The sequence below is a fragment of the Pinus tabuliformis genome, chromosome 8 (genome assembly GCF_031772625.1).
Source record: "Pinus tabuliformis cultivar Carrire ecotype Pingquan chromosome 8, CPIR1, whole genome shotgun sequence".
Classification (NCBI taxonomy): Eukaryota; Viridiplantae; Streptophyta; class Pinopsida; order Pinales; family Pinaceae; genus Pinus; species Pinus tabuliformis.
Window position 1 is genome coordinate 1641677680 of NC_142294.1, and position 24054 is coordinate 1641701733.

At 40.9% G+C, this 24054-nt stretch overlaps 1 long non-coding RNA gene across 1 annotated transcript; it reads right to left on the minus strand.

Annotated features, from left to right (window-relative positions):
* Positions 1-340: 340 nt before the first annotated feature.
* LOC149242450 (uncharacterized) lies at positions 341-1344 on the minus strand. The gene is made up of 2 exons (XR_016245723.1): positions 754-1344; positions 341-529 (listed from the first exon to the last, which is right to left on the minus strand). It is a non-coding gene; the product is annotated as an uncharacterized LOC149242450 (long non-coding RNA).
* Positions 1345-24054: the final 22710 nt, after the last annotated feature.

The following is a 24054-nucleotide window of genomic DNA, read 5'->3' on the forward strand; positions in this document are numbered from 1 at the left end:
TTGAAAGGTATTTGATTGAAATCCAATAGATTCCATTACAGGTTTGTGTAATTCAACAGCAAATTACTCTACTGCAGAAACTTTGCGGGAAGGTTAGACGAGAAACAGAGCTTGGTGATCATAAACAATCTGCATCAGCCTAAAAGAAATCACTGCATTTAATCAAAATAACTATTCTAATTCTGGGTCCAGTTCAAAACTCCAAACATCCCTTCAAGGTATTAAGGATGAAAATTAACATGTAAAACATGAGATATTCCAGTACTTTGTGATTAAAGCCAGTGATGTTGAAACGACATGATTGGTGCTTTCATATCAAACATGGAAATGTTTGGTAACATCTCTGTTACAATCTGAATCCCTGAAGGGCTATGGATTAATCACTTTTCTAAATCCCATCCACACCGTGTTCACAAAGAATGAGTCTCCGGTTTCTGGGTACATCTCCAAAAACATACCTGAGATTACAAGGCTTGAAGCTGTGTTTTCTCAAAGCTGCGCTCGTTTACAATTTGGAGTAACGACAGGTCTGCAATTTGACTCAAAGAACATTACAAAACAACACAACTTCTGAAGAGAAACATAAGCTCTGAATAATGAAATCCTAAACCTCCTAATGTTTGGTAGGATGTCGAAGTCAAAGAACATTACAAGACAAGATAACTTGTAAAAAGAAACGTGAATATCCAAATAAGAAACTTATAATGTTTAAGATGTCCAATGTGGTGGATGTGAAATCAAAGGCATGCATACCAGGGTTCATCCAACCTTCATGTCAAGCCTAGGCTCAAAGGCCATGGCAAGCTCAAAGCATTCCGATGTACTTGCTGTGGTGTCTACAGGACGGCTGGGAAGCCAACTCCATGCATTTTCAGTTACATTGTAAACTACCACCTCTGTCACCTTTCTAAATTCTCTTTTCCTATGTCCAGAGACTATGAAACATGTGCAATCCCCTACTCCTATGCACCACTTACTGCAGTCCATAGAAATCCTCTTGAAATCTTTGGACAGGGACGGAGGCATTCTTGCAATCTCCTTCCACCATGATGAGGATGTAGAAGAGTTGACCCTGGCTTTGTCAAACTCCCATATAATAACCTGCAAAAGCTCCTCTGTATGTCCGAAAATGTACCCGGCCACTAGAACCCATGACCCATAGGTAAGAAGGTAAGGTGACATGTAGTCACTGTCAACCATCTCCGGCAATGGTGCAAAGATGGAAGTCCCCTGTTGGATGCTGAAACCCAGAATACCCGATTGGTCATTAATATCTGCAAAACACTAGAATGAGCCTGCGAAGAAAACCAAGTCTTTCTTGTCAATATGCACATCATGTGGCAGGTGTCCCTCTACTGTCGCCCTCCCCTTCCACAATGCCTCCAACACTTAAGACCTTTATGGATGAGATGGGGGTTAGTTTTAAGGAGGTTCTTGTGAGGGGATTGGAAACAACAAATGATAGACATGGATGGAGATCGATTGTGTGCAAGAACAAGCCTGCCCCTGATCCATAGAAAGTAACAAATTTTACATTACCATTTGGCGCCACGAAGGAGGGAAAGGAGATGCAGGGGGTATTCCTCCAGGTTCCTGTGAAGAAGAAGAAAGCCAAACAATGAAGAGGCCTTCTGCCAACATCTTGCACATGCAGCCATGGCTTCCTGTTACCAGGCTTCTCCGCACATTTACTCGTTATGAATTGGCTTGATGTGAGCAGAGCATTGCATTTCTTGGACACGCTGCGAAATCTACACAAAGACTCCACTGGCAACCACACCAGTATTTCCACGATCAAATCCTCCGGCAACACAGGTAAATCATGAGACTTGTGCAGATCGCCCATTTTAATTAACCTCCTACCGACATAACTGGTTCAGCCTGGATTATGAAGGAGTTTAATCGCCCAATGGGAATAGGCAGTACCGCGCCATCTATAAGATAAGCTAGAATTCCGATTCAGCCATCTCTAACTCAACACCTGTAACAACCTTCCACCGCAACACTCTCCACCGCCTATAATGATTTTCAGTGCCACATCTACCCATTTTCCCTGCAACGCTGGCCACCCCCTTCCATCGCCACACTCGTCACTACCGCCGTGAAATTGATGCAACTATTTATAAATATTATTATATTCGGGAGAACCTGGTAGTGCCATGGAAGACCTTGAATGTTGCACGCATGTCTTTCAAATTAGTCCAGTCTATCCTTTAATTGTTCGTGCAAGTTACTACAGTCTGCAAATTATGTTCTCTTTATATTCGTGATGAACATCTAATCATTATTTGCATCAAATCTAACTCTAAAGGATCCCTCATTTGAATCAAAATGGACGAATTCTTAACTCCACTCTAACATTTAATATGCTTCCATCATAGCATAAAGTATTGTCAGTATTTGCAGGCGGCCATTGTTGTTTTCTGAAATCAATACGAATCTTTTGGAATTGAAGTTGTCCCAACTGCGTCGAGTGGTCAGAGTGTTGTCACATCAATGTTTCTAGAAGTACGACCAAATGCGTCCAATCTGTGCATGCATAGTTTGTCATGATAACTCCTATTTTGGGAAATTCTAAAAGATATTTTAATCTTGTATGCCCATACATCCAATGCTTTATGGAATAAACTTTTTAACTAGATTTTAGTTATTTGTGTCATTTTGGAAAATTGTTATGACGAGTTAGGGTGAAAGCTGTTTGAATTTTGATTACTAGGGGAGGGTAATTAATACCTTAAATTATTTAGGTGTTTCATCGATCATCGTGTTATACCCTATGATATTATAGGGTAATTATTTTATAGTCAAAATGGTTTAACTAATTACTTTTGAATCTTAACTTTGTGAATTCAACTATAAAAATATCTCTACTTAAAAACTTTAACAATTCTATTGCTTTAATATTTTGAAAATTTGTTTTGATATACTAAAGTAGAAACCTCAATTCAAAAGTTGAAGAATATCTAAACTATTATAATGTTGCCTACAAAATGGAACCTTGCAAATCACAAGTTATAATAGTTAAAAAAATTCAAGATCTCTATGCATGGGCATAAAGAGAATTTTTATCTTAGATACAATAACTTTTGTTATCAATTAATTTTTGCATAAGAGGCAGGTACTAAGCAACAACGCTACATATTACACTTGTTTTATTTGTTTTTTAATATAATTTTGGTTATTTCTAAAATATATGTTATAATAACATGTGATTCTTATATATGGATTTATGTGTTTCTTCAATACTTATCTTCAAAGTAGTGTTTTCTTCAACATGAATAGGTTTATGGATTTGAAAGGGTTTGTTATCATCATTATGGGTGACTAAAAATGAAATGTTGACTTATAAATTATATCAACCTACTTAACACTTGGTTTCAATGCCACAACTTGGTTCATGGTTAAGCTTGACTTTTTTGGTGGCCCTCTTTTTTAGCGAGCTGCAAGTTCAATTAGGTACTCAAACTAAAAATGATATTGAAGGATAGTGGATCCAAGTTGTGCACCAAAACAAGAACAATGAGTCTCAAAAGGCCCTACCTAGAATGTCAGGACAGGAAAGTAACTCCCAATTGTATTTCTAGTAATGTGAACATCATTATATGCATCAGAGTGGTGACCTGTGGAATTCCAATTCCAAGGTCTGTTAAAATTACTCTATTTACATATTTTCGCTCAATCCCTAAGGATTAGGTGTCTAACTTCCCCCCTTTCCTCTAAAGGAGTGTTTGTGAGTCCAAACAACATTATGAACCTTTCAAACTTTTCTCTTCCAAGTGTTTTGGTGAAGATGTCTACAATTTGTTCATTTGTGGAACAATGTAGTAGGTGAATAGTCTTGGCCTCTACATGATGTTGAATTAAATGATACTTTGTGTTGATATGTTTGGCTCGATCATGGAATTTGGGATTCTTAGCCAATTTAATAGCAGAAGTATTGTCACTCAAAAGAGAAGTAGAGTTCACTTGTTTCTCCTGCAAATATTCAAGAATTTTTTTGCGCCATATAATATCCTTGGTTACTTTTGCAACTACCACGTATTTTGTCTCTATTGTGGAATCTGCTGGAACTAACTGTTTGTGTGATCTCTAGGAGGAAACTCCTAATCCAAGATTCATAACATAGTTTGAAGTAGGCATTCTATTTTCCTTATCTTCATCAAATTCTGAATTAGAAAATCCAATCAAGTTGAAGTCATCTATATGTGAATATTTGAGTCCAAAGTCATTGCTTCCTTTCAAGTACTTTAAAACTCTTTTTGTAGTAGACCAATGTCCTCACAAGGCTTTTCCATAAAATTGGAAAGGATTCCAATAGCAAATTAAATCTCTGGTCTAGTAGAGGTGAGGTAGATAAGACTTCCCACAAGTTGTCTATACTTAGTTTCATCCTCAAATTCATTCCCTTCTTTAGATGTGAGCTTCATATTTTATTTCATTGGAGTGGACAAAGGATTGCATTGAACCATGCCAAATTTGTTCAACAATTCTCCAATGTACTTCTTTTGGGGGAGGAATACATATCTTGGATGTTGCATCAATTCAATGCCAAAATAGTAATGAAGGTGATGTCGACCAAAAACTGGTTGTGCCAGCCTAAAAACCATAATGCCAAACTTATGGTAAAAAAGGCGCTTCCTTAACCCCAACTTAGGGATATAAATCCCTTTTCAATATACTCGTTTAAATTTAAGTGGGAGGAACCATCAACTTAATACAAAAAAACACCAGATCCAAGCCTTTTTAGCTATAGCCACTCGAGCTAAGAGTTTCATATATATATATATAATACCCTCCCACATCTAACCAAGTAATTGAAAAACTGGGGTAAACATGTGAGGAAGAGTTACTATGATATGATTAAACTCCCTATGTATCAGTTAAGGAAGTGGAACCGACAAAACATAACCAACTTGACCTTCTACACATGTAACAAAACCCCCAGGAGCCCTCCAACCCACCACGGTGACCAACCCCTAAGACAAACTGGCATTTTTATGCATTAAAGCCTCAATCACTCCCTTGACATGGGCATGCATGCGACTGGGACCCTCCAGTCGCTTCCACAGCAAGGCATGCATGCAACAAGGGACTTTTCGAGGTAGTTATGTGTCAGGGACTCCGAAATTTGTGCCAGTTTTTCAAGGTCAAGACTCAGGCTACTACCCAGAACTCCATGAAACTTCTAGAAATGAAAAGTAACATCAAAAAAATGATACAAGTGCATACACTTGAACAAGGACTTGAATGGACCCCAACTAGCCATGACAAACATTTCATCAATCATGTCACAAATATGCATTCTATAGGTTTAGAAAACAGATCTAAGCATGGGCCTCATACTTATCTGAAAATATCTAAGAAGCATTGATGCCTCATCACAATAACTACACAACCATCTATTAAGCCATATATTCATTGTACATTCCATGATTAGCCAAAAGATGATGAGAGTCATACATTTTCATTGTCAAAAAACTCATTCATAACCAACATATAACCAAAATAAATACCAAGGATATAACAACCATATAAGCCACATATAAACAAATATATTTACCCATAAAATACCAAGGATAAAGAGAGCTCTTATTGATGAATGTAAAGGCAAACCTGGTTCGAGACTTCCACATTCCACCCAACCATATATTGGCTGAACAAAATCTCTCTTCAACCAATCACCTTCGTGCCATATTCCAAACATGAATGTGGTACCTCATAGAACCGATCCATCAAAGTCAAACCAGGGCTTCCAGAGGCCAAACCACCTCAACCATTAACCAGTGATTCCACCTCATGGTCAAACATCACTAACCATCACCAGATTGGTCTCTAACCAAGCTGTTTAGGGCTCCAGAGCATTTGTTCCAACCAAGGCTTCAGGACTAGTAACTCAACCTGCAATTGCTGCCGATCTCCTGAGCGTTTGTCCAACCAAGGCTCCAGGACTAGTAACTCAACCCATCAAGGGCTCCAGACAGTTTTTCCAACCAAGGCTCCAGGAACAATAACTCAACCCAAGTTGTTACAAGGCTCCAGAGCATTTCTCCAACCAAGGCTCCAGGAACTAATAACTCAACCCACAGCCAAAGGAACATGAAAACCAACTAGAAAGAAAAAGGGAAACACTCCCACAAGACCATGGCTATCCAGGAAATGGCAAGGCTAGGAAAAACCATTATCAATCCAGGAAATCCCCCATGTCAATGACAGATCATGACCAAGAAAACACATCCATATTCCATGCATGCTAAACCTACTAAGCAAATCATACATGCAACTCGACACCTTTAAGAAAAACTCGTTGTAGCTGTTGATCTTGATGTCCTCTTGTGCTTTACTACTCTTCCTTTTCCTTCTTGCTCCAAATCCCAAGTATGCCACACTCCTCCAATTGTGATCCAAGAAAACTCTAAGTATCCAATAATATGAGAGAGAGAGAGAATATAATGAGAGATCCAAAACTGAACTAGCAAAAGTCTATGAACTGGTCTTCATAAGCCTTTTTATTAATGAAATCTCTATTTTCTTCATTTTACATTATTTTCCTTCATTTTACTCCTCACACGCAACTTGTGACCCTTCACCTTCCTTTTCTCCTAATTTCCATTATTTTCATAAATAAAATGCCAATTAATGCCTCATGCCTTTCCAAATCCTTTGCCAATTTCCATAACCATAATAAACCAAATGAACAGCCACACTAGGATGTTTTTCCAAACATTAAGCTTGGAATAAGTGTCCCATAACCGTGGTTATTTTTTTTCCTTCATTAACTTTTATTACACGGAATTTTCACCAAGGTTGTTACAGAACCCTCCCCCTTGGGGGAACACTGTCCTCGGTGTTCAATGACACCTACAACCAACAAGACTGCTGAAAGAAAAACATACTGCCCATGGAGCTTTATAACTTAGATCGTTGCAGTATTTACAATGATCAACCTGTTGAGAAGCAAACCAACATGAAAACATAACAACATGACAACCATAATGACATGACACCCATACCGCTTATTGGAGCTTTATAACACAAATCATAGCGGTATTTACATCCATATACATATATACATAAACCAAAACAAATGACAAACATTTTCTCAACCAACGAATAAAGAAGTATAGATAGCCTACATCTGATCTGTCATCTTCCATGTAGCTTCATCGGGCACAAAGTGCTTCCATGGCACTTTAACCTAATCGATTTCTCGATTCTAGCTAGAATTCTCCTTCTGGCTCCACCTGCAATACATACTAGTCAATTATATGATCAACATCGTTAACATACTTTTGAAAAAATGACAAGTGGAAAACATCAGGGACTCTCACTATTGAAGGCATTGCAATTCGATAGGCTACTAGTCCAATCCTTTTAAGAATCTTGAAAGGTCCACAAAACTGAGGTGACAGTTTCACACATGATCCAATCCGTAAGGATCTCTTCTTGGGCTTGATCCGCAAGTACACCTATTTCCCAACTTGAAACTCCTCAAAAAACTTGTTCCGATCTGCATAAATTTTCTTCCTATCCTATGCTGCCCTTAAATTCTTCTTGATTACCTAAATTTCTAGTTTCATTTCTTCCAACATATTCGGTCTTATCAATACCCTGTTAACTGGATCACTCCAACTAATAGGAGTATTAAAAATCCACACATAGAGTGCCTTAAACAGACACATCCTTAGTGATTCCTGATAGCCATTGTTGTAAGGAAACTCTACCTGATCCAGGTGGATCTCTAAAAAGTACCAGTGGCATGGTAAGAAGGCTCAAAAATCAAAGTGGTAGAAACTCTATAAAATTAGCATTAGATCGAAGTGCTCGTCATCCTGATTCCAATGGTGCGAACAACACTCAAATCTAAGTTTGTATGAAGAAGATAGAGCATGTCAAAGATCAAGTTTGACTTGGACAAGTGGCAGGAGGAAGATGACGTGGTATACACTCTCAACGAATGGGGAAGCGCCAAGTGACAGGCCGCCATTGGCCCCAGATATCACAGATCATAGAAGGAAGCAGTAATAGTTAAATAAAATTGGCCCCAAGCAAGTCAAGGTTGCGATGTGATATATCGCAGTCGCAGAGTTAGGTTGCGATTTGCGACATCGCAATTGCACATCTCAAAAATGGAAAGATTAAAAGAATCGGCCCCTAGAGCAAGCAGGTTGTGATGCGATATATCGCAATCGCAGTATCATGTTGCGATTTGCGATATCACAATCACAGTTCACAAAGGGGAAAAATTCGCATATTGTACCAACCTTAGTTCCCGCCGATTGCAATATGAGCTTCTGAACTCGATAACTTATATGTTGTGTTTAATAGCCCGTTGGTTCAGAGGTCATTGCAGGTGCTTGTTGTAAAGGCGTGGGTCTGTACACCAATGGAAAACGTCGATTTCGATTTGCGATGGGTTATCAAGCGTCTATAAAGCCATCGGTTAAGAAGTAAGCGCTGATCCTTTGTATTGATCCGTCGTTTGAGGTTTAATGCGGTAAACAGTTTGTCGACTATTTTTCCATTTTTGAAAGGGTTGTTTCCGCATACTATTTAGGGGCTTGACAATCTTTGCCTGAAACAAACCCACCATTCAAAACTTTTCATTTCTTTGGAGTTGCTCAGAAATTGAGGAGTTAGCCACCATCATATATATATTGGACTATCCACATAGGAAAAGAGGAGGAGATTCGCTGATAGTTCAAGACATTGTACGCAGCAGTAACCTGACTTTGCAGTAGGGGCCAGAACCCCACCTTGAGCAGTAGGGAGGTTTCGAGAAGGTGCAAAAAGCCCGATTATCTGAATTGGGTGTTCGAATAGGTGTTTTTGCACAATTTTTCGCCAGGATTTCGGTGGTACTGTCTGTTTCTGAAGTTGGGCTCTCCATTATTCGTCCATCTTCCAAATTGGAGGTATAAGGATTGTAAATGAATGTTTCTTGTACTTTTATCTCTTTTTATGCCACTTAATGAAAGAAGGCCTCCCCACTATTGAGCAGGGCCCAGAGACGTAGTCCAAATTGGACAAACTCTGTAATCAAATATTTGTGTCCGTGTTTCTTGATTATCATGTTATTTCCACATTGTTTTATGTGATTTTAAGTTCCATGGTTTATAAGCTCTATTTCATGTAATTCTTATGCATCTATAAGTAAAATATCTTGGATCAAGTTTGGTATCGGAGCAGGTCTTTGTTGATGCGAATTGCATGAGTATATGCTAACTCGGAACAAGATGTGGGAAGGAGAAGGAATGCGTAAGCCCTTTGATCCTAAAGCAGGACGTGCACAATGAAGAATAAACATGGAAAATGAAGAAGCTCATTGGGAAGAGGAACAAAATTTCCAAAAAGTATTCTATAATATGGCAAAGAAAGTAGACAAGCTATTTTCAGAGTATGAGAAGGAACTTGGGCACGAGAAGGAAGTTGCCAATGACAATAGATCAGAAAATCATGAAGGTGGTGGAGAAGAGCCTCCTCCCCCTCCTTCTTCAAGTGATAGTTCTCATCACTCTAATCATGATTCCAAACATACATCTATGAAACCATTCTTCAAGCTAGATGTAAAGTTTGACCTGCCCATGTATAATGGAGAGTGTAGTGCAGAAATACTTAATAACTGGATAAGGTAGATAGAGGTCTACTGCAGGATTCAGTAGATCGAAGAAGATGAGGCAAAGGTCCAGTTAGCATCTCTTCGACTGAGTGGAACTACTCTCATTTGGTGGGAGAGCAAGTTATGGAAGGGCAACAAAAAGTCAAGTAACCTTCTTTCCTCTTGGTCCAGCTTTATTTATACATTGAAAGACGAATTTTACCCTTTGGGTTATAAACAAAAGGCACTAATGGAATGGAAATATCTAAGGCAAGGTAAAGGCCAAAATGTGCAAAGCTTCACTGAAGAATTTTGGAAACAAGCATTGAATTTGGGCATCTCATTAGATTCGCCCGAGACTGTAACTAAGTATGTTGGTGCGCTACATAGTTACATCAGACACTCATTGTTATTGTTCGAGACTACTACGATTGATGCGGCCAACGTAAAGGTGATTCATCTTGAAAGCCGAGGCAATAATGATAGAGATGATCAAGACAAGAAAACAACGTTCAACCCTAAGCATGGAAAATTCCAGAAGAAAGGCAAGGGGAAGGCTAAGAAGACAATCGCAACCAAGAAAGAGGACAAAGCAACACCATCTTGAATGCATTACAAGAGAGAAGGTCATGACAAGGACCACTGTTGGAAGCTACATTCGGAGCTGAGACCAAAGAGATTCAACGGAAAGGACAAGTAGAAGACAGTGGCAACAGTGCAACAGGACCTTGGATCAGATTCCGACGATGAGACATTGATCACAATTGTGGGCACAATAGGTACTCTTCCTATTAATAATAATTCTCATTCAATTGCAAGTACTAGTTATTTGAATGAGACTGTAAGTAATGAGAAAAAGAGAATTGAACTATTCCACATCAAAGTTATTATAATACACACAAAGGTGGAAAATTTGTTCAATTCAGGTTCCCAAGCAAATTTAATCTTAGAGTCCTTAGTGAAAAAGTTAGGCCTCGAAACTAAGCCTCATTCGAGTCCATACCCACTTGGTTGGGTAAGCGATAAAGAAAAATTACAAGTCACCAAGCAGTGTAGGGCCAGATTTGTTATTGCTTCCAAATTAGTGGATGAGGTAGAGTTAGAAGTTGTGCCTTTGGATATCTGTGGAATTATCTTGGGAAGTCCATATCTATATCACAGAAAGGTATTTTTCTTTTGGCATGAAAATAAATACCACCTCATGAAGGATGGGGTAGAATATATAGTCAAAGCTCATTATACGAAATTTAGTGCCAGCCTTGTCAGTGCAGGATAGATTAAACGATTGGTTAATTCGAGTAAAGGGTGCATGCTCATGGTAGTGAGAGAGAAAGAGGTCGAGACGGCTAAAAGCTTTCGAGGGTTGTGATCCTAATCATAAGAAAGAATTGCTTGGAATTATTTTTTACTATGATGGATTGTTTCAGGAACCGAGCGGATTTCCCCCAAAATGGGAATTCCAACACGAGATCCATTTCCAACAGGATGCCCCTTTACCGAATATTGGCATGTATAGGATGGCTTCTATCGATATGGAGGAGATCAAGAAATAGGTGCAGGAGTTGTTGAATCAAGGGGTCATCAGACCAAGTTCTTCTCCGTGCGGCTCACCAATTGTGTTGGTGCCAAAGAAAGACGGTGCATAGAGAATGTACGTAGACTACAGGGCCTTAAACAAAATTACGGTGAAGAATTGATACCCTCTCCCTTGCATTGATGAATTATTAGATCAATTGAAAAATGTTGTCTACTTTACAAAACTGGATTTGCGTAGTGGATATCACCAGGTTAGAGTTGTAGAACAAGACGTTTGGAAGACTGCATTCAAAACCAAACAGGGGTTGTTCGAATGGTTGGTGATGCCATTCGGGCTGTGCAATGCTCCAGCCACATTTATGAGGGCAATGAATGATCTATTTAGGCCTTTTCTTGATAATTTTGTGCTTGTATATTTGGACGATATTTTTGTTTATAGTAGGACATGGGATGAACATGTATGTCATGTGAAGAAAGTGTTTGATTTTCTGAAAAATGAAAAACTATATGTAAAGTTGTCAACATTTGAGTTTGGGAAGACCTCTCTGGTTTATTTTGGTCACATAGTTGGTAATGGGAAATTGAAAATAGATCCCTCTAAGGTAGATGCGATTATGAAATGGCCTGAGCCCATAAATGTTACAGAGGTTCGAAGATTTTTGGGCGTGGTACAATATTGGAGAAGGTTCATTGTGAACTTCTCTTTTATCGCAACCCCCTTACATGCATTGAAAAGTGTGAAGTAGGCCTTTCAGTGGGGGGGAAAACAACAAAAATCCTTCGACACGCTGAAATAGAAGATCAGCACAATGCCCATGCTAGCCTTACCAGACCTTCAACAGCCTTTTGAGATTGAAACAGATGCCAACGGATATGCCATGGGCGATGTATTGATGCAAAAAAGGAAGCTTGTATGTTACCATTCAAAGACTCTCTCCTAGGCTATTGTGAATTATCCCACGTATGACAGGGAGTTTTTCACCTTAGTTTAGAGTGTAAAGAAGTGGAAACACTTCCTGATCGGCAAGGAGACCATCATCCATACAGATCATTTGCCCTTGCAGTACCTTCAGTCACAGACTAAGCTTCAACAAGCCCATCATTTCAGATGGATGGGATTCCTCCAGCAGTTTCATCTGGTAACAAAATACAAGAAGGGCACCAGTAACAAAGTAGCAGATATGTTTTCTCGCCCTTTTATTACTACATCTATAATTTTGCAAGATGCTTCTTTATTGTTAGAAGGTTATGCTGAACAATATGCTAACGATAATGATTTTAAAGAGATTTATGCAAGACTAACTCGTGGATCGCAGGTGGAGCATTATTATTTGCAGGGAAAACTATTATATCACCTTGGAACACTGTGCATACCCATTGATGAAAGGGTATATGTAATCCAAGAGGCTCATACCTCTCTTGTGTCTGGTCATTTTGGGGTTGAAAAAACTTTATGTCTTTTACAGAGGTTTTGTTTTTGGCTTCATATGAAAAACTTTGTGACTCGCTTTGTAAAGGGATGTGTGTTGTGTTTTGTTTCAAAGCCCTCTAATAGAAAGTTTGGGCTCTACACACCACTCCCTATACCGATTCGACCATGGGAAAGTGTGTCCATGGATTTTGTAGGTGGTTTAGGAAAGGTCACGACTATTTGTATGTCATCGTGGATCATTTTAGTAAAATGTGTATTTTAATGCCTTGTAAAAAGCAGGTCACTATTGAGTAGACTGCTTATCTTTTCTTTCAGCATGTTTGGGTCCATTTTGGGTTGCCCACATCTATTGTGTTAGATCAAGACTCTCGCTTTCTTGGAGAGTTTTGGACTAGCTTGTGGAGAATGATGGACACTAAGCTGAAAAGAAGTACGACATTTCATCCACAGACCGATGGGTAGACAGAGGTCGTCAACTGCACCGTGGTACACTTGTTACGAGGCTATTGTGGAAAACATCCCAAGTTGTGGGATGAACAACTTCCTTATGTGCAACATGCATACAATCAAGCAACACATTCATCCACACAGAGCTCACTGTTCGAGACATGTTTTGGTTATCTACCAAGGGATCCCTTAGACATGGTCTTTGGGAAAGATGAGGATGGCAATGGACGAGATGATAGGGACAAAGACCAAAAGCTTACTCAGTGGATATAGGTGATTCATCAGGCAATACAAGAGAAGTTGGAGAGGAGAGAGGCTCGATATAAAGCTCGACATGATAAGCATCAATTTAACCATCAATTTCAAGTAGGGGACAAGGTATGGATCCATATTAGCAAGGATAGAATGAAGGGGGAAGGGAAGAAATTGAGACCCATTCGATATGTTCCATTCACCATATTGGCAAAGATTGGAGACAATGATTTTTGTCTTGACTTGTCTACTTATATGCAAATATACTCAGTAGTAATTGTTGAAAACCTGAAGCTTTATGAAACTCCATTGATTATGGATACTGAAGATGTTGCACAGATTCCTAAAGTGGGCGATTTTGCACAAGAGTATCTAGATAAGTTGCCCGAAGATATCATTCTCGATAGGAAAACCATAACTTCACGACAGGGAGATGTGGAGTACATTCATGTTGGCTTCAAAGGAATGCATCCAAGTAAATCTCGATGGATGGAGAAAGAGAAAGTGAGGGAGAAATTTCCTCACTTGCCAATTGATTGAAAAGGCTCTTGGCGGTCCAAAATCTCTCAGTGGGGAGGATTGACCAGGTGGATCTAAAAAGTGCCAGTGGCATGGTAAGAGGGCTCAAAAATTAAAGTGACAGGAAATATATAAAATTAGCATTGCATCAAAGTGCTTGTCATCCTAATTCCAATGGTGCGAACAACACTCAAATCCAAGTTCATATGAAGAATATATAGCAAGTAAAAGATCAAGTTTGACTTGGACATGTGGCAAGAGGAAGATGCGGTGGCAGACACTCTCAAGGAATGGGGAAGCACCAAGTGGTAGGCCTCCATTGGCCCTGCATATCACAGATCATAGAAGGAAGTAGTCAGAATTAAATAAAATCGGCCCCAAGCAAGTCAGGGTTGCGATGCGATATATCGCAATCATAGAGTTAGGTTGTGATTTGCAATATCGCAATCACACATCACAAAAAGGGAAAGGTTAACAGAATCGGCCCCTAGAGCAACCCAGGTTGCGATGCGATATATTGCAATCGCAGAATCATGTTGCGATTTTCTATATCGCAATCATAGTTCGCAAAGGGGAAACAATCTCATACTGTACCGACCTTGGTTCCTGTCGATTGCGATATGAGCTTCCAGACCCGATATATTATATTTTGTGTTTAATAGCCTATCGGATCCGTGTCCATCACAGGGTGCCTATTGTAAAGGCGTGGGTCTGTACGCCGATGGAAAATGCCAATTGCGATTTTCGATGGGTTATCAAGTGCGGACAAAGCCATCGATTAAGGAATAAGCGCCGATCCTTCGTATTCATCCATCATTTGAGGTTTAATGTGGTAAACAGTTCGTGAATGTTTTTCCATGTTTGAAAGGGTTGATGTTGCATACTATTCAGGGGCCCGATAATCTCTGCCTGAAACAAACCCACCATATAAAACTTCTCATTTGTTTGGAACTGCCCGAAAATTGAGGAGTTAGCCACTAGCACATATATATTGGATTGTCTGCATAGGAAAAGAGGAGGACACTGGCCGATAGTTCAGAACATTATACACAACAGTAACCCAGCCTGGCAACAACAACCGAAACCTTGCCTTAAGTAGCAGGGAGGTTCCGAGAAGGTGTAGAAAGATCGATTATCTAAATTGTGTGTTCGGATAGGAATTTTAGCACGATTTTTCGCCAAGCTTTCGGTGGTACTATATGTTCTGAAGTTGGGCTCTCCATTCTTCATCCATCTTCTATCTTGGAGGTATAAGAATTGTAAATGAATTTTTCTTGTACTTTTATCTCTTTTTATGCCACTTAATGAAAGAAGGCCCCCCGACTATTGAGCAGGGCCCGAAGACGTAGTCCAAATTGGACGAACTCTGTAATCAAATATTTGTGTCATTGTTTTATGTTCTTTTAAGTTCCATGGTTTATAAGCTTTGTTTCATGTAATTCTAATGCATCTATAAGTAAAAGATGTTGGATCACTTACAGTGGAAGATACTCTTCCCACTCCTGCTGCTAATGCATCACATACATCCTCAACATATCCTCCAAGATCATGTTGACTCTCTATGTCTGTCCATCTGTCTGTGGATGATAAGTTGTGTTGAAGGCCAACTCTGTACCCAAACCTATAAATAACTCTTTCTAGAACCTAGAAGTGAACTTAACATCCCTATCTGACATTATCTTCTTCGGAACACCATGCAACCTCACTACATCTTTGATGAAAACTTGTGCTACATCACTAGTTGAATATGTAAATTTCACTGGAATGAAGTGTGCTACTGTAGTCAACCTATCCACCACAACCATGATGGAATCATTCTTTCTAGGTGTTCTCGACAACCTATGATGAAGTCCATGGAAATGACCTCCCATTTCCACTCTGGAATCGAGTTCAGTTGTAGTAACCCACCTGGACGCTTACACTTTGCCTTTACCTATGGACAATTCAAGCATCTTTCCACAAACTCTGTCACTTCTTTCTTCAAGTTCGGTCAGTAGTAGAACTTATTCACTGCAGTCAATGTCTTCTGATATCCAAGGTGACCTGAATATCGTTTCACATGAAAATATCTCAAGATAAGCTTCTTGAGCTCATTTTCATCTGGCAAATATATCCTGTCCCTAAATTTGATCAAGCCATCTACTGTTAGACGATAGTCCATGTCCTGTGCACCTACACCTGCACCTATACTTGTACTCTGTTGTAACTTGTTCTTGAGCTCCATGTATCTATTATCCTGCTGACCTTCCTCTAGGGTCCGCACTTGTAAATATGTCCCATAGAACTCATAGCTGCTATGCGGTTCACTTATATCCGCTTGCTAAGAGCATCTACAACCTTGTTCTCTTTATGTTTAATGTACTTGATCTCAAAATCGAACTCATTGATCATGGCCAACCATCTAGCTTGTCTGGCGTTCAGATTTGGTTGGCCAAATAGATACCTCAATCCACTATGATCACTCATTAGTACAAACCTCCTACCAAGAAGATATTGCCTCCACATCTTCAATGCATGGATGATTTATACCAACTCAAGATCACGTGTCAGATAATTCGGCTCATGCTCATTCAGTTTCTATGACTCATAGCATACTACATGTCCCTCTTGCATAAGAACTCCACCAAATCCTCTTTTGCAAGCATCTATGCATACCACAAATTATTTTTTTGGATCTGCAATCTTTAGCACTTGAGCATGTGTCAACAATTGTTTCAACTACTCAAAACTTGCTTTACATTCCTCTGTCCATTCAAACTTCTTACCTTTCCTATGCAATGATGTGCTGGGATATGCAATTTGTGAGAAGTTCCTGATGAACCTCTTGTAATAACCTACTAACCCCATAAATGATCTTACCTCATCAACATTCCTAGGATTTGTCCACTCCATGATAACCCTTATCTTCTCTTGATCTACTGCTATTCCTTCCTTGGAAACCACATGTCCCAAGTAATGTACCATGTTTGAAAGAAACTGAATTTGTTAAGCTTAGCATACAACTGATGCCCTCCTAGCAATCTCAATACTTATTCTAAGTGTTCAACATGTTCTTCTTTATTTTTAGAATATACCAATATATCATCAATGAATACAATAACAAACTTGTCTAGATAAGGACACAACACACTATTCATCAAGCACATAAAAGTAGTTGGAGCATTAGTTGAACCAAAAGTAACTACAATAAACTCATAATGTTCGTACCTGGTCTAGAAAGTTGTCTTGTAAATGTCATCTTCCTTGATGCATACCTGATGATATCTGGATCTCAGATCAATATTCGAGAACATTGTTGCTCTCTTCAATTAATGGAACAAAGCATCAATCCTCAACAATGGATACGTGTTATTGATGGTCACCTTGTTCAACTACCTGTAATCAATGTACAATATTAGAGTACCATATTTCTTCTTCACAAACAATATCGGTGCGCCCCATGGGGAAAGACTTGGCCTAATGTATCCCTTATCAAGCATTTCCTTCAACTAAAACTTCAGCTCTACCAACTCTGGAGTGCTCATCCTGTATGACACCTTTGATGTTGGTGTTGCCCGTGGTACCAACTCAATAGAAAATTATATTTCCCTATGAGGCAGTAATTCTAAGATCTCTGCTGGAGGCAGATCTTGAAATTTTTGTAAAATTGGTTACCTTATTAAGACATCCGCATCCTCAAATTCCTTCCCTTTGTCAATAGAAATATGCACTCCAAATAACACACACCCTTTTCTACGACTGTGATTTTCCTACATAGTTGTCACCATCCTAAGTGAAGTTGCTTTATTTTTACCTTGCAAGATTATTTGTTCTCCATTAATATCCAAAAACTCAATAGATTTATCATAACAGTCCACCTTGGTCCTATAAAGATACAACTAGTCCCTACCCAAAAGCATATTATATGCTACCAACGGAAATACATTCAAATGTGCAGATGTAGGAATACCAGACAACTCAAATGTACAAGCTTGGTGGGCTCCAGTATTGTAGCAATAATGCTACAACTCCTGGAGCTTCCTATCTCTAATTTTATCAACCCGGTAGTTCGTACAAACTTGGAAGCGACGGTGCTGTATGCACAAGTACTAGCTCTTGTCGCAGCTGTCACTTGGTCAGCTGGCACAAGTCCGCTAGGGCTCAAGCCAACTTCTATAGGCTCACAGAAGAAGCTTTATGAATGATGGACGAAAGCTAACTCAAAGGAGACTAGTCTAATCTGCAGCAAGAAACTGAAAGCCAATAAAGCATGAAAACCCTAGTAAACCCTAGTTTGACTAGCTAGACCCTTACAATGCAAAACTGTGAATGAAACTACTACCACTAATGCCATTACTTGCAGTGAACTGAAATACATGCATCTAAGCTACTTGCATCTGAAAAGTCATGTTTTTGTACTTTTTCATTAAGTGGTTGGATTTATTGTGATGATGCTTTTGATTAGGGTTTGGTTGTGCAGGAGCGGTTGGAATTGAAGGAAAGCATGGGCAAGGTCAGGATGGCTAAGGGAGGTCCCAGAGGGTCTCCAGCATTAGTCCACAGAAGCCTACCACGTTCGGATGCTCAGCAACGGAGTTTGCAGGTTTCTACAGGAAGTCTGCAGGGGATCCTACAGGAAACTCAGGGGTTTCTACAGGAAGTCTGTGCAATTCTACAGGATGTTTGGCCGTGGAGGTTTTGGGAGATGGTGAAGTGTTGGAGTGGTTTGGGAGGATAGGTGAGATGGAGATGGAGCTGGTGATGGATCAGGAGCAGAAAAATCAGATGGAGGAAGAGTGCATGCAGTGATTTGATGGTTGGAAGGATAGGATCAACGAAAGTTGAAGTAAATGGAGCTAAGTGAATAATGCATGAGTTGGAGGGTAAATGAGCTGGACAGAGGCTGAGTAGGTGGATTGAGGAGAGATCAAGAATAAGAAGAAGGAAGTGGATTGATAGGGAGCAGCGTAAATGAAACAAATGACTTATGCACCAAAAACGAGAAATTCATTAACCTATGATAACTGTGCCATGAAACCTATGAGCAGCAATGGAAAACCAAGAAATGAAACTTATGCGTGGAAGTGGAATGTAGAAGTATGATTCAATGTCAACAGTGCATGGATGGATCTTCAACGAAAATGTCTATGTTGCAGCTTGCATGGAAATGAGAAGAACTACGTTTCTTTTTGGTGGTTGGTTATGGACTGCACCCCAATCCCTAAGAGAGATGGCAGTGAGCCTTAACAACCTTTTGCTGGAGCTCCAATAGATTATTTCTATCCTCTTCTAACCTAAGCAACTGGAAACAATTTCACCATAAACTAATCCTATCTAAGCTCATGAAAAAGACTAAATTAACAAACTGTAAATTCGAATTGCATGTGAAAGTAAAAAACTCAAAGTGCTGGAACGAAATGCAAACACATTACAACACTGAGGAGATCTATTGCTCTCAGGTTGGGCCCTAACCTGAGAGCTATAGCTCCCTTAGAAACTCAGAATGAGATCAAAATCTGACTGCCTTTATTCATAAACGAAAGTTTGATGACATGCCAAAATGGCTTACAAAAGGAACAAACACCGAGCTGTAGCTCGTATTTCCCAATTACAAGAGTAATCCCAAAAGTTCAAAAAGCTCCTATCCAAGGCTACAGCCTCAGTATTTATGCAAAATGATCATCCAACAGGTGTCCTTGATTTGAGGAGCTCGGCTGTCCAACTGGAGTTTAAACTGCTGATCCTGTAGGACAGTCATAACTGCTGTTCCTGTAGAACAGTTATAACTGCTGTTCCTGTAGAACAGCTGGCTGCTTCTAAGCTCGGTGGGGAGATGGATTGGAGCTCGGAGCTATGGTGGGAATCACGAGGAAGGTCCCCAAGACCGTGGACATCCTCTCCTAAAAACCAGCAGTGCCACCTCATTGTCTCCTTGTCTCCTTTCTCGTGGTCTTTTCTCCCTTTTAATGCCAAAAAACTTGAAAGCATCATGCATTAGTCACGTAGATAGAATGTCTACCCTTCTTCCTACAAACAACACGAATAAACCAAGAAATGAATGCATAAGCAATAAAAAATGAATGGTTTGAGCAGAGCAAGTAGGCCAAATGAGCCCAAATTGTACCAAAAATTGGGGCTCATCATCACCCCCCAGCTAAACTATTTGCTCATCCTTGAGCAACTTTGCCCTGGCTCCTCGTCTTTGGCCGAGAACTAGAGCCCGGAGCATGCTTTTCCTTCCCTGTTTTTGGTGGCCTTGCCTTTTCTGCCTCTGGTGGTGACGAAGGTGATGCTTCTTCCCCCTTTCCTATTTCCTTGAGCCGGGCTTCGGAAGGCGACTGGCCTATTTTTCGTGTCCAGGAAGTTATTTTTGGGCTCCCCTTTTCGGGGGTGGCTGATGTTTTAGAGGGGGTTCTTGCACTGGGTGAAGTAGGGACATCCCCTGAAATGGTTTGGCTGCTGGGTGGAGGCTGTGGCTTGCCCGTGGTCATCCTCTTGCTTCTCCTGGCTTCAGATGGTAGAGGGGTCTCCCTCTCCCTTTTCTCCTTCAGTTTTGGAGGTGTACTGAGGGCGGCCAGTGCCGCTGCTGCCTCCTTTTCGAGAATGCCAACCTTCTCTTTCTTGCGTTTTGCTCTCTTAGAGCTCCTTGTAGAGGGCCCCTCCTTTTCAGATTTCGGGCTTCCTGTAGAAGACCCGGCTTTAGCCACTCCCGGGCTTCCTGTAGAAGGCCCTCTCTCTGTCTTCAGACCTCCTGTAGGAGGTTGTGTCTCAATGACTTTCGGGCTTCTTGTAGAAGCCCCTTTTCCCAATTTCGGGCTTCCTGTAGAAGCCCTTGTCTCTGTCTTCAGGCTTCCTGTAGAAGCATGTTTTTGCAATTTCGGGCTTCCTGTAGAAGCCTTTGTTTTTGTTTTTGGGCTTCCTGTAGAAGCCTTTGTTTGTGTTTTCGGGCTTCCTGTAGAAGCCTGTTTTTGCTTTCCTGTAGACACAGGTGTCTCCACCTCTGCTTGCTTTCCTGCCTGAGTTTTGCTTTTTGCTTTGGTTGCAGGTGCTGTTGAGGTACTTGGGCTGACGTGGACCACCTCTGCTTTGTCCATTCTGCTCTTCATCCTCTTTTCCCTTGCTGACAGGATAGGTGTGCCACCTTTTTCTTTGTCCTCCTTTCCCTCATGCTTCTTCCTCTGTTCTCTCTTCTGTACTGTTGTCGGGGTCTCTTGGTCTTCTTCTCTCTATTCCTCGGCCACTGCTTCGTGTTCCTCACTGCTGGAGGAACCCGTTTCTTCGATCAACATTTTAATGTCCCCATCCTTTGTTAAATTCCGGAAGGATTCCCATGAGAGGGGGACCTTATATGAGTGCAATGCATCTTCCACAAGAAGCTTGATCAACCCATGGTGGGCTATCTGATCTGGTATACCCTATTTCAGCTTTGTAGCACACTCCATTAGAGACTGCAAGAGGTAATAAGGGATGCTCAGTTTTTGTTCTACAGGAAGGTCAATTCGGTGCCTCAATTCAGTGAGCAGCCGAAAGTGATATGCATACACGATGCTGAAACGACCTTCACAAGTGATATATTTCATGATTTGCAAACTGACTTCATTCCAAGGTGGCAACAGGCTCGTTCTTCGCACCCCATTTTTGTCCTCCGAGAATTCTTCCTCAGGTGGAAAGAATTCCTTCTTTGCCTGCTGACTCAGCTTTCTCTCCTCTTTGTCCCACGGCAGACCCATAGGAAGTTTTGTGATCCGACTGATATGTTCTGGGGTGAGCTTGAGGCTTAGACCTCTGAAGTTCACTGTGGCTAAGTGTCTGAGATTTAGGCTTCAGAGCCTGCAAGAATTCTTCGGCCACTTCATCATCGTAACCCTGCAGCTTATCACAAAAAGGCATCCATTGTGCTCTGGTGAAGAGCTCTACCACTGCCAGGTTTCTCCTTAGTTTAGTTGAATCAGTGGGTTCCCGTCTTATAAACCCACCCGGCATGATGAACACGGTTGTTTTAATTAAAGGTGGAAAATGCAAAAGAGATTTGGTCTATTAAGACAAAGCATGCATATAATCCACAAAATTTCAACACAGTCTACCTAAACTGACATCCTGTAGAACGACAGCATAGGCACAGCAAACAACAATTCCACCAATATCTTTATGACCCGACTGTGGACGATGGTCTTGCCACTTCTACTAACCAGTTGCATGAAGAGTTCAGGGTTACCTCTTTAATTGGCCACCTTTTTCGTGAGGCACCCGCTTTCCTGTAGATGACTGTGTTCCTGTAGACTGCGTTCCTGTAGAACTGCGTTCCTGTAGAAGCAGTGCGCAATTCTCGGGGAGGACTGTAGTTGGCCCGCGCTCGAAGTGTGCTTTACCGGCGTTCTGGTAGCCAACAGCTCGGCGTATCAAAGTGCAGAGGAGATCAGAATAGCCACCCGAGTTTGAAGTGTTGGATGATAAATGCATGCGCATGATCTAGCCGATTAGATTTTGAATCGGCGCAATCCGTGGCGCGGGGGATGAGCTGTCCCCGCCGGACCATTGGGCGACGTCATCCATCATCCGCCTGCGTATTCACTTGCTGCCGCATCCATTCCCATAGATTTTCCGCCGCCTCTTCCTGTTAAACTCATGTTCTGACGAGAGTGTTCTCACGTGCGTTCCGTTCATTCTCCTTGTCGTGGCCGCAACCCAAACATCCAATTACACTTTAACTAGCCGACGTGGCCAGTCGACTGGCCATACGGCCGCTCAACCATTCAATTTTACGCTTTGCAAACAATTTCAAAGTAAGATTCATGCGATTTGATGGAAGGAAGGGTTGAGACACTTACCTGCGTGGCTGCACACGATTTTTCTAGTTCTTTGGACGATGGTGAGTGGATCTACCTGCTTCATGCGACTTACACAGACCCGGAGGCTCGTGGTTACAGGCTGCCAACGATGGAGTGGATGTTTTGCTTGCATGCGCCCGCGTTTCATTTCAGATGGCGGTACTGTGAATGGTATCCACTCGAGCAGGTTGAACTGTTACAGGATTCCCGCGAGGGGTCTCGTAACAGTCCTTTCTCCTTGGGTGCATGCTGCACGACGGAGGTTCTGGCCTTTCAACCACGTTCCCGGAGCTCTTGATGCCTGCGGTATGAGATCTAGCATTTGTTTAACTTTGAAAATGGCCTTTCCCGCGAGAACTCATCAATCTTCTTTGTTGGTGCAGGGAACTTGGTCGCATGTCGACAAGGATGGTGGAGCAAGGTGACAGCAATGTGCAAGGATGCCAACATAGGCTTGCATGCATCCAAACCAATCCATAGTCGTTAAATCTCCTTTTGAGATGAATTATGGCCGTCCAAAACTCCTACAGGAAGTTTCCTGTAGAACACAGAGCTTCCTGTAGAAAGTTCGACCTTCCTGTAGAAAGTCTGCACTTTCCTGTAGAAAATCAGCGCCTTCCTGTAAAAAGACTGCATCTTCCTGTAGAAAGACAGCATCTTCCTGTAGAAGATTCAAACCATGATAAAATTGCACATACCTTGAAAAAAAACATGGGTACCCTTGGAGGAGGTGCTGGTGAGGTTCCTTGACAGCATGATAAGGACCCTTGGCTGTGAGTTGAAGGGCTTCCTCTTCTCCATAGAGCATCTGCAACCTGCATGCAATTTTACCATATTTTGCTTATTGTGGTTTCTTTTTTTTTTTTCTTTTTTTTTGAAAGATAACAGGGGCGCCTCAAAGAGGTTTTCACCCGTGCCATCTGCCTTGAGCGCCTCAGAGAGGTTTTCACTCAAGGATCTTTTTCAACTTTTTCTCTTTTTTTTTTTAAAGACAATGGGGGCGCCTCAATGAGGTTTTCACCCCTACTACCTGCCTTGGGCGACTCAGAGAGGTTTTCACCCAAGGATCTTTATTTATTTTTTTCTTTTTTTTTCTTTTTTTTTTTTCTTTTTTTTCTATTTTTTTTTTCTTTTTTCATTTTTTCTTCAGGGTATGCCAAAAGCAGAGGCAGAACCCTTCTCTATGACCAATACAGATTTCTCCATAGTTTTGATGAACTCTTGTCTTGAGAGAGGTCTCCTGTAGATCTTCAAACGATGCCCATTGACAAGCATGGGAATGGCTTCCTCATCAATGGTTCGAATGAGGACAGATCCATTGTCATGGCATTTCTCCACTGCATATGGTCCTAGCCATCTGGTTCTCAGCTTCCCCTTGAAATCTTTGTATCTTGAGTCATACAACAAAGCCCAATCTCCCGGCTGAAATTGCTTGTCATGGAGATGTTGGTCATGCCACACCTTTC